Raw genomic sequence first — 9,263 nt, 5'->3', positions numbered from 1 at the left:
TCATCCATCAATACTGAAGCTAAACACAATCAACCAAATAGGATATGCAGAATACTGACACCTTTAAACTGTCATCAGAACCCATCAACAACCAGAACCACCTGTGACTTCAAATATCATAGCTCAAATTGTATACGCTACTACAATGAACCAAACCTGCATATATACGCGCTTACACCAAATCCAACCCACATACAAATCTATAAATATTCAAACATGACTTGCAGCGATTTCAAACTTAACCCAGTTCAGATCATTCAATATACAGATCTAGAATAAGCATAATCAAATATATAGAGATAGTTCATTTCAAACCATTTGATCCCGATCTATCCTTAGATCTTGTTCTCCATCAACCGGTGAGATCCCTCTTTAGCTCAGATCCAGATCTACACCATAACCCAATCACTGTATTCCAGATCTAGATATTCAATAATTCAGATGATGCCTTGTCAAATGATCTTCTTCCTCTTATATAGTCTTAGGCCTTCCACAATACCACGGTCCAAAACCATAGGATCAAAAAATTGTTGGACTAATACCATGAACCAACCATGAAAGTGCGTGAGATCAACACTTTTGGATGCAATACCACGAGCCAAAACCATAGGATCAAAAACTATCGGACTAATACCATGAACCAACCATGAAAGTACGTGAGATCAACACTTCTGACGAGGTACCATGGTCCAAAACCATAGGTTCAAATACCAAGGACTAACTACCATGGACCAAAGGTAAGTTCTCCAACATATACACGCTTTTCCTTGCATGAAAGTGAGTGAGATCAACACTTCTGACGAGGTACCATGGTCCAAAACCATAGGTTCAAATACCAAGGACTAACTACCATGGACCAAAGGTAAGTTCTCCAACATATACGCTCTTTTCCTTGCATGAAATACCAAGGACTAACTACCATGGACCAAAGGTAAGTTCTCCAACATATACACGCTTTTCCTTGCATGAAAGTGCGTGAGATCAACACTTCTGACGAGGTACCATAGTCCAAAACCATAGGTTCAAATACCAAGGACTAACTACCATGGACCAAAGGTAAGTTCTCCAACATATACGCGCTTTTCCTTGCATGAAAGTGCGTGAATTTTTTCTCTACATGAAATAAACTTTTCTCTGCATAAAAGTGCGTGAAATTTTCTCTACATGAAATAAACTTTTCTCTGCATAAAAGTGCATGAACTTTTCTCTACATGAAATAAACTTTTCTCTGCATTTAAGTGCGTGAACTTTTCTCTACATTATAATTTATTATCTGAGATGAGTGGGTTGCCATCAAGTACAACATATGTATCATAATGCCAACAAAAATTTTCACAACTTAAAACTCTAGCAACCTTGAACAATTCTCTTACAAAAAACCAATATTACACTAAATTCTCACAACTTAAATTCTAGCAATTTGAATTCTCGCAACTTAAAATTTTAAGAACTTTAAATAGGTACTTGCTACTTTGTAGCTACCCTTGTTTAATAATAGCAGAGGACGCTATGAAAAAAGTGGTATATAACCCTTTCTCACTAAATATTTTTCTTGGATGAACGATTAAAAGTGTGTTTGAATTTTTTTTATATGATAAAAAGGATTAAGAAATTTTTCCATTAGTCTATGACACGTAGTTGATATTTAGAGAAATTAGAAGAGAATGACTTAAGGATTTTATGCAAACCTTTAGAAAGTGAATACAAGTTGTAATTCTCAAGTGTACCATCTATATAAGGTGGTTAAATAGTGTGCAAGACAAGTTTTATTTCAAGCATCAAATGAAAAGGGAAGGAAATATTTAAGTATCACTCAACCTTCTTATATTTATGAACACACTCTTTGACCACAAAAAGGTATTAAGAAATTTGACCACAAAAAGGTATTAAGAAAATATTTATTGAAATATTAGTGAGACAATCATATCAACTGAAAAAAACATAGTTCTGTGAGATCATTGAATTGGAGAAAGATCACTTGCAAAAACCTTGATGCAAGATACATCATTCAACAGAAGCTTCTTCTCATGGGAGATTAAAATATCAACTACATACTACATTCAGGAAACTTTTAGTGGAATGGATACAAGGAAGAAGTGTCTGACGTATCTCAGAGATTTTGCCTTGGAGATAAAACTGAAAGTTTCTGGTAAAAGTTAAACTTCAGTTGGTTACTTAAAGTTAGTGAGGTCAAGAGTTAATACCCCAAAAGAAGAATTACTATTTGAGAATATGTAGGATGTTAGATAGCCACATAAATTTATGGATAATATACAAGAAAAATGCAAAATGAACTTCGAGCTCATGATAACCTAATGCATACTATAGCAATGCTCATGATGGTCCATTGTTTAGAGAATATCAGAGGAAAGAAGCGTCACAGCATATGTCTAGTACTAACATGGCATTCTTATGGTCCTAGTATATGCTTCTTTATATTTGCAACTATCCAAACTGAGGTTATTTTGACCAGACTTATGGCAGGTTTTCAATAAACAAAGGGTACTTGTCAGATTTGCAGCCCGTTCTTACTATCCAATTATCAATCGATTAATGTCCGACTGTGTGTACACCAGACTTTACTAAGCTTTAAACATGATAGTAGAATCCTTTACTTATCCTACTTCAAACTCCCCGACTGTAACGCCATTGTAGCTTGGGGTCATCACAGGGCATCGATGACCCGAATCTACAATCACAATAAGGATGACCCCTGAAACCTAGGGATAAATAGCATTTGTTATTCTCAGTTGTGAATGAAAGCTCAGTTTGGCTTTGTGTCTGGGCCCTCTGATGACCCCAAATATATAATCATGATAAGGATGACCCCTGAAACCTAAGGATAAATAGCATTTATTAATCTCAATCGTGAACGAAAGCTCCGGTGGCCTTCAGAGAAATGTGAAAATTCAAAATCCTCCATCAAGTAAGGTTCTCCCGTAACGATTAACAGATCTTCATCTACCATTGTTATTGCTAAGGCCATGTTGTCAATCCTAGAGCATTCGAATAAATGAACAAGAGAAGTCCTGGTTTATTTCAAGTCCTGGAAGAGAGGGATAGAACCTACCTTCTAAAATGTCTTCAGAAGTGAAGACTCAAACCAAATTGTAGAGAATCATGACACAGCCGCTTATGTACCCTAAATTTCATTTGAAATCAAATTGTAGCCCGTCATTACGAGGGTCTTTAGCTACCCGAAATATTGTCTGAAACTGCTAATATGAACTATCATCACAGCCATAAGGTCTTTGATTCTATCAATGCATTTAACAAGAATGTAAATTTCATTTTTTTAGATATACAGGGGAAAAATCAGAGATCTAAAAAACAAATAAAGCACAGTTACCAAAGCAGTTTCAACGAGGAATCGATATAAAGAGATAGTTACCAAGGTAGTATCAACGACATCCATTTCAGTAGAAAAAACATAGAGCATTTTGAAAAAGCGATCTATGGAAAGAGTTGCAATCTTCAAAGAGAAGCTTTGATTGGTTTTCATTACTCTTTTGCTTGACATTCCCCATAATTTAAGAAATCTTCAGATAAATTTCCTCAAAACCAATCATTCTTTGGCAGAGAGAGAAAGATCTGAACTGTAAGTTGTGTTCCAGCTTGAGCAACTTAAAATTGATATCACGACATGCTGTCATGGGCTATCTATTATTTGGATTCATACGTTTCCATTAGCTATCAAGTATATTCACAATGATGCACCCCATAAATTTACCAAATAGAGCAAGATCATAACAATACATAACATACTATAAATTAGGTGGGAGAAATCACCAAAACTTAAGTTGATAAACAGAAATCCTATAGTTCATCCCTTGATTGAATCCACATTCTTTGTACTTTTCACATCATTTCTGTTAGGCAGCAATTTAGCCCTAGGCAACATTCTAAACAACATTCATGATAATTGGACAAAAAGAAAGTATCTAGAAAATGAGATAGAACTAGGAGTGAGTTCATCAAAGCATGCAAACAGAACCACTAATAAAACTTTGTTAGCAGCGAAAACTACCTGGATCAATCCCATCTGTGTTAGGGGCATCAAGGGGAGCCAATATGGTCACATGTTTTATTACCACATTCCTACAGGACAGTATGTAGGAGAAATGCTGTGAATAAGAACAACATCTATTCCAATGTATTCTTATTGCAAACAAATACAAATCAACATAAAACTTGCTTAACTCTCACACTCGAATTTTTTTTATTAATTACCAACCTGCAATAGACTGGATGTATGTTCCAGAATGGCGAGTTAAGGAATGTAACATTCAAGAATTAAGATTCAAACTTGAAGACTAGATAGATTACAAAAGTTCTCAGGCAATGATTTTATTGGAGTGTATGACAAATCCAAACCTTTAAGTGACAGGATACTACAGAGGCTGTCAGGAAAATCAGCAAGCTTGGAGCAGTTAGACAAGTTGAGAAACTGAAGCTATTGAAGTTGCTTCAAGGTTGGCAATCCTTTAATTGGAGTGGATGACAAATCCAAAACCTGAAGAGACGGGGTATTGTTATTGCTAAGGCCATGTTGTCAATCCTAGAGCATTCGAATAAATGAACAAGAGAAGTCCTGGTTTATTTCAAGTCCTGTAAGAGAGGGATAGAACCTACCTTCTAGTCAACAGGGCTAGTTTTTGGACTAAAACTCTTTTGAAAAGACTGAAATTTTGTATCTGGTTGGGCCTGTCCAATGGAAGACTGTATCAACACTAAAATGTAACCCTATGTTATCAAGAAATAGAAATATTTACTTCACAAGACAAAAAGGAATAAGGTGATACCTTTTCACTTCTAGCCCTAGGAATGAGAATATGGTGAAAATTATTGATGGTCATCCTCCTAACTAATAACCATCAAACTCTATCTTGTCATTGGGCTTACTTTGGTGTTAGACATGGAAGCTCCTAAGAGAGACGAATCCAAATTGGTGACCCCAACTATGCATCCTGCTTTCTATGTCCTCCGTTGAGCCGCGAGAGCAAGTCAGTGTTTCCATACTCTTAATTTTCAGATTTGATAAGTCCAAAAACTTGCCATGAAATATCTAATTCCACATCATCTAATGAAAAAGAAGAATTTGGTTCTTGAAAAGCACATAAAACCCAATTGGCACAAAGAAATCAAGTGATTAAGGACGAAGTAAATCATTGAAATAGAAAAGAACAAGAAAAACATAACAAGGTTAAGGTGACCTTAGCAATGTTTACATGTCAAGGAAGTCAAATAATGACATCACTAGTCAGTTTCATTAGAAGATGTTTACACCATGATTGATAAGGATGATTCCATATTCATTCAGGTTATGAAAGAGAGATCTTTGAATTGGAGAAAGATCACTTGCAAAAACCTTGACGCAAGATACATCATTCAACAGAAGCTTCTTCTCACGGGAGATGAAAACATCAACTACATTCAGGAAACTTTTAGTGGAATGGATACAAGGAAGAAGTGTCTGACGTATCTCAGAGATTTTGCCTTGGAGATAAAACTAAAAGTTTCTGGTAAAAGTTAAACTTCAGTTGGTTACTTAAAGTTAGTGAGGTCAAGATTTAATACCCCAAAAGCAGAATTACTATTTGAGAATATGTAGGATGTTATATAGCCACATAAATTTATGGATAATATACAGAAAAAATGCAAAATGAACTTCGAGCTCATGATAACCTGATGCATACTATAGCAATGCTCATGATGGTCCATTGTTTAGAGAATATCAGAGGAAAGAAGCATCAGAGCATATGTCCAGTACTAACATGGCATTCTTATGGTCCTAGTATATGCTTCTTTATATTTGCAACTATCCAAAAAGAGGTTATTTTGACCAGACTTATGGCAGTTTTTCAATAAAAAAAGGGTACTTGTCAGATTTGCAGCCTGTTCTTACTATCCAATTGTCAATCGATTAATGTCCGACTGTGTGTACACCAGACTTTACTAAGCTTTAAACATGACAATAGAATCCTTTACTTATCCTACTTCAAACTCCCCGACTGTAACGCCATTGTAGCTTGGGGTCATCACAGGACACCGATGACCCGAATCTACAATCACGATAAGGATGACCCCTGAAACCTAGGGATAAATAACATTTTTTGTTCTCAGTTGTGAATGAAAGCTCAGTTTGGCTTTGTGTCTGGGCCCTCTGATGACCCAAATCTACAATCATGATAAGGATGACCCCTGAAACCTAAGGATAAATAGCATTTGTTAATTTCAGTTGTGAACGAAAGCTCCGGTGGCCTTCAGAGAAATGTGAAAATTCAAAATCCTCCATCAAGTAAGGTTCTCCCATAACGATTAACAGATCTTCATCTACCATTGTTATTGATAAGGCCATGTTGTCAATCCTAGAGCATTCGAATAAATGAACAAGAGAAGTCTTGGTTTATTTCAAGTCCTGGAAGAGAGGGATAGAACCTACCTTCTAAAATGTCTTCAGAAGTGAAGACTCAAACCAAATTGTAGAGAATCATGACACAGCCGCTTATGTACCCTAAAGTTCATTTGAAATCAAATTGTAGCCTGTCATTACGAGGGTCTTCAGCTACTCGAAATATTGTTTGAAACTACTAATATAAACTATCATCACAGCCATAAGGTCTCTGATTCTGTCAATGCATTTAACAAGAATGTAAATTTCTTTTTTTTAGATATACAGGGGAAAAATCAGAGATCTAAAAAACAAATAAAGCACAGTTCCCAAAGCAGTTTCAACGAGGAATCGATATAAAGAGATAGTTACCAAGGTAGTATCAACGACATCCATTTCAGTAGAAAAAACATAGAGCATTTTGAAAAAGCGATCTATGGAAAGAGTTGCAATCTTCAAAGAGAAGCTTTGATTGTTTTTCATTACTCTTTTGCTTGACATTCCCCATAATTTAAGAAATCTTCAGATAAATTTCCTCAAAACCAATCATTCTTTGGTAGAGAGAGAAAGATCTGAACTGTAAGTTGTGTTCCAGCTTGAGCAACTTAAAATTGATATCACGGCATGCTGTCATGGGCTATCTATTATTTGGATTCATATGTTTCCATTAGCTATCAAGTATATTCACAGTGATGCACCCCATAAATTCACCAAATAGAGCAAGATCATAACAATACATAACATATTAGAAATTAGGTGGGAGAAATCACCAAAACTTAAGTTGATAAACAGAAATCCTATAGTTCATCCCTTGATTGAATCCACATTCTTTGTACTTTTCACATCATTTCTGTTAGGCAGCAATTTAGCCCTAGGCAACATTCTAAACAACATTCATGATAATTGGAAAAAAAGAATGTATCTAGAAAATGAGATAGAACTAGGAGTGAGTTCATCAAAGCATGCAAACAGAACCACTAATAAAACATTGTTAGCAACGAAAACTACCTGGATCAATCCCATCTGTGTTAGGGGCATCAAGGGGAGCCAATATGGTCACATGTTTTATTGCCACATTCCTGCAAGACAGTATGTAGGAGAAATGTTGTGAATAAGAACAACATCTATTCCAATGTATTCTTATTGCAAACAAATACAAATCAACACAAAACTTGCTTAACTCTCGCACTCGAATTTTTTTCTATTAATTACCAACCTGAAATAGACTGGATGTATGTTCCAGAATGGTGAGTTGAGGAATGTAACATTCAAGAATTAAGATTCAAACTTGAAGACTAGATAGACTACAAAAATTCTCAGGCAATGATTTTATTGGAGTGTATGACAAATCCAAACCTTTAAGTGACAAGATACTACAGAGGCTGTCAGGAAAATCAGCAAGCTTGGAGCAGTTAGACAAGTTGAGAAACTGAAGCTATTGAAGTTGCTTCAAGGTTGGCACTCCTTTAATTAGAGTGGATGACAAATCCAAAACCTAAAGAGACGGGGTATTGTTGAACAATTCTTCTGGAATCTTTTCCAAATGAATATTGGAGGCTAAAACCAAACTCCTCAGTTATGAACATCTCAAATCATTTGGCAGATCACGAATAGCATTATAGCCCACCGATATTTGTCTGCAATCCCTGGAAACTTTGTCAGTCAGAAAGCTCTGCAACTGTTGACCTACTGCAAATAAAATAAGCATGTTCCCTCCTTTTCGCTATGTCAATTGCCATGTCATGAAAAGCTTCATGAATCTTTAAATACTTGACACTGTGATAGTCATCATCAACAATATACTCCACACGCTCCACCAAGCACCTTCTTACCAGTTCATCAATGCATTGCCGCCAAGCATCCATAAAATAAGGTGTCCCTGGCTTGTTGAGGAAGCCTTCCGCGTCCCACATCTGCACCAGCGTCTCCACAGCAATTTCTTCATCTTCCAGAAATGTTGCACAATTTAGAAAAAAAAATCTTTAGATGGAATTCTGACAATTCATTGCAAGTCCATCTTAACATCTGATAAAGTTCTGCGTCAATGGCCCTCAGATTTGTTGGGACGGAAGCATCCCTCTTTCTCATCGAATTTAAAGCATGGCTCCACTCATACTCATTCTTTTTAAACCTCATCGCTCCAGCAACTGCATTTATGGCCAACGGCAAGCCTCTGCAGTCCGAGGCAATTTCTCTCGCTCTCACCTCTACAATACCATTCTCTTACACACACCCCCTTTACCATCTAGACCGATTACACGAGCTTCCCGATGAGCTCCCTCCTACCAACCCTGCAGCTTCTCCCGGGCAGATTTAATGCCCGCCCATACGAATCCGGAGTCAGGCATAGGTTGAAAGAGGCACTGTGCTCTAGGAGCGGCTGAGGACACAATCGGCTCTGCATTTCCTGCCTGGCCTGGCCTTTCATGCCCCATTGCCTTCTGGTCTTTCATGCCCCATTGCCAGATCCTCCCTCTCTGCCTCTCTGTCTTCCAGCAGGTGGGAAAAAAATATTTTTCCATGAAAAAAAAAGATTAAACCAACCGCTGAAAACACCCCAATCGTCTAACATAGAATCAATGGCTCAGGATCGCACACGTGACATTTTAGGGATGTCTTTCTCAGAGGGAACACCTTACGGTGTAATTACGGTTTACCTGCGTGCAAGCATGCGATATTATCAAATCTGGGTTGTTTAACCCAGCAGTAAATTAATTAGTTTGTGTTTTGGTTGATTTTGATCAAATCACAGATTAAATGGGGGAAACTAGTTGTGGAGATAAAACTCTTTTAATGAATAGATGATCAGAACTATTTTAATGAATAGATAATACTTCTAGTTTAGAAGAACCTAAACTCCACCTAACTTTTC

The sequence above is a fragment of the Pinus tabuliformis genome, chromosome 4_1, assembly GCF_031772625.1.
Source record: "Pinus tabuliformis cultivar Carrire ecotype Pingquan chromosome 4_1, CPIR1, whole genome shotgun sequence".
Classification (NCBI taxonomy): Eukaryota; Viridiplantae; Streptophyta; class Pinopsida; order Pinales; family Pinaceae; genus Pinus; species Pinus tabuliformis.
Note: the sequence above shows the minus strand (reverse complement) of the source record.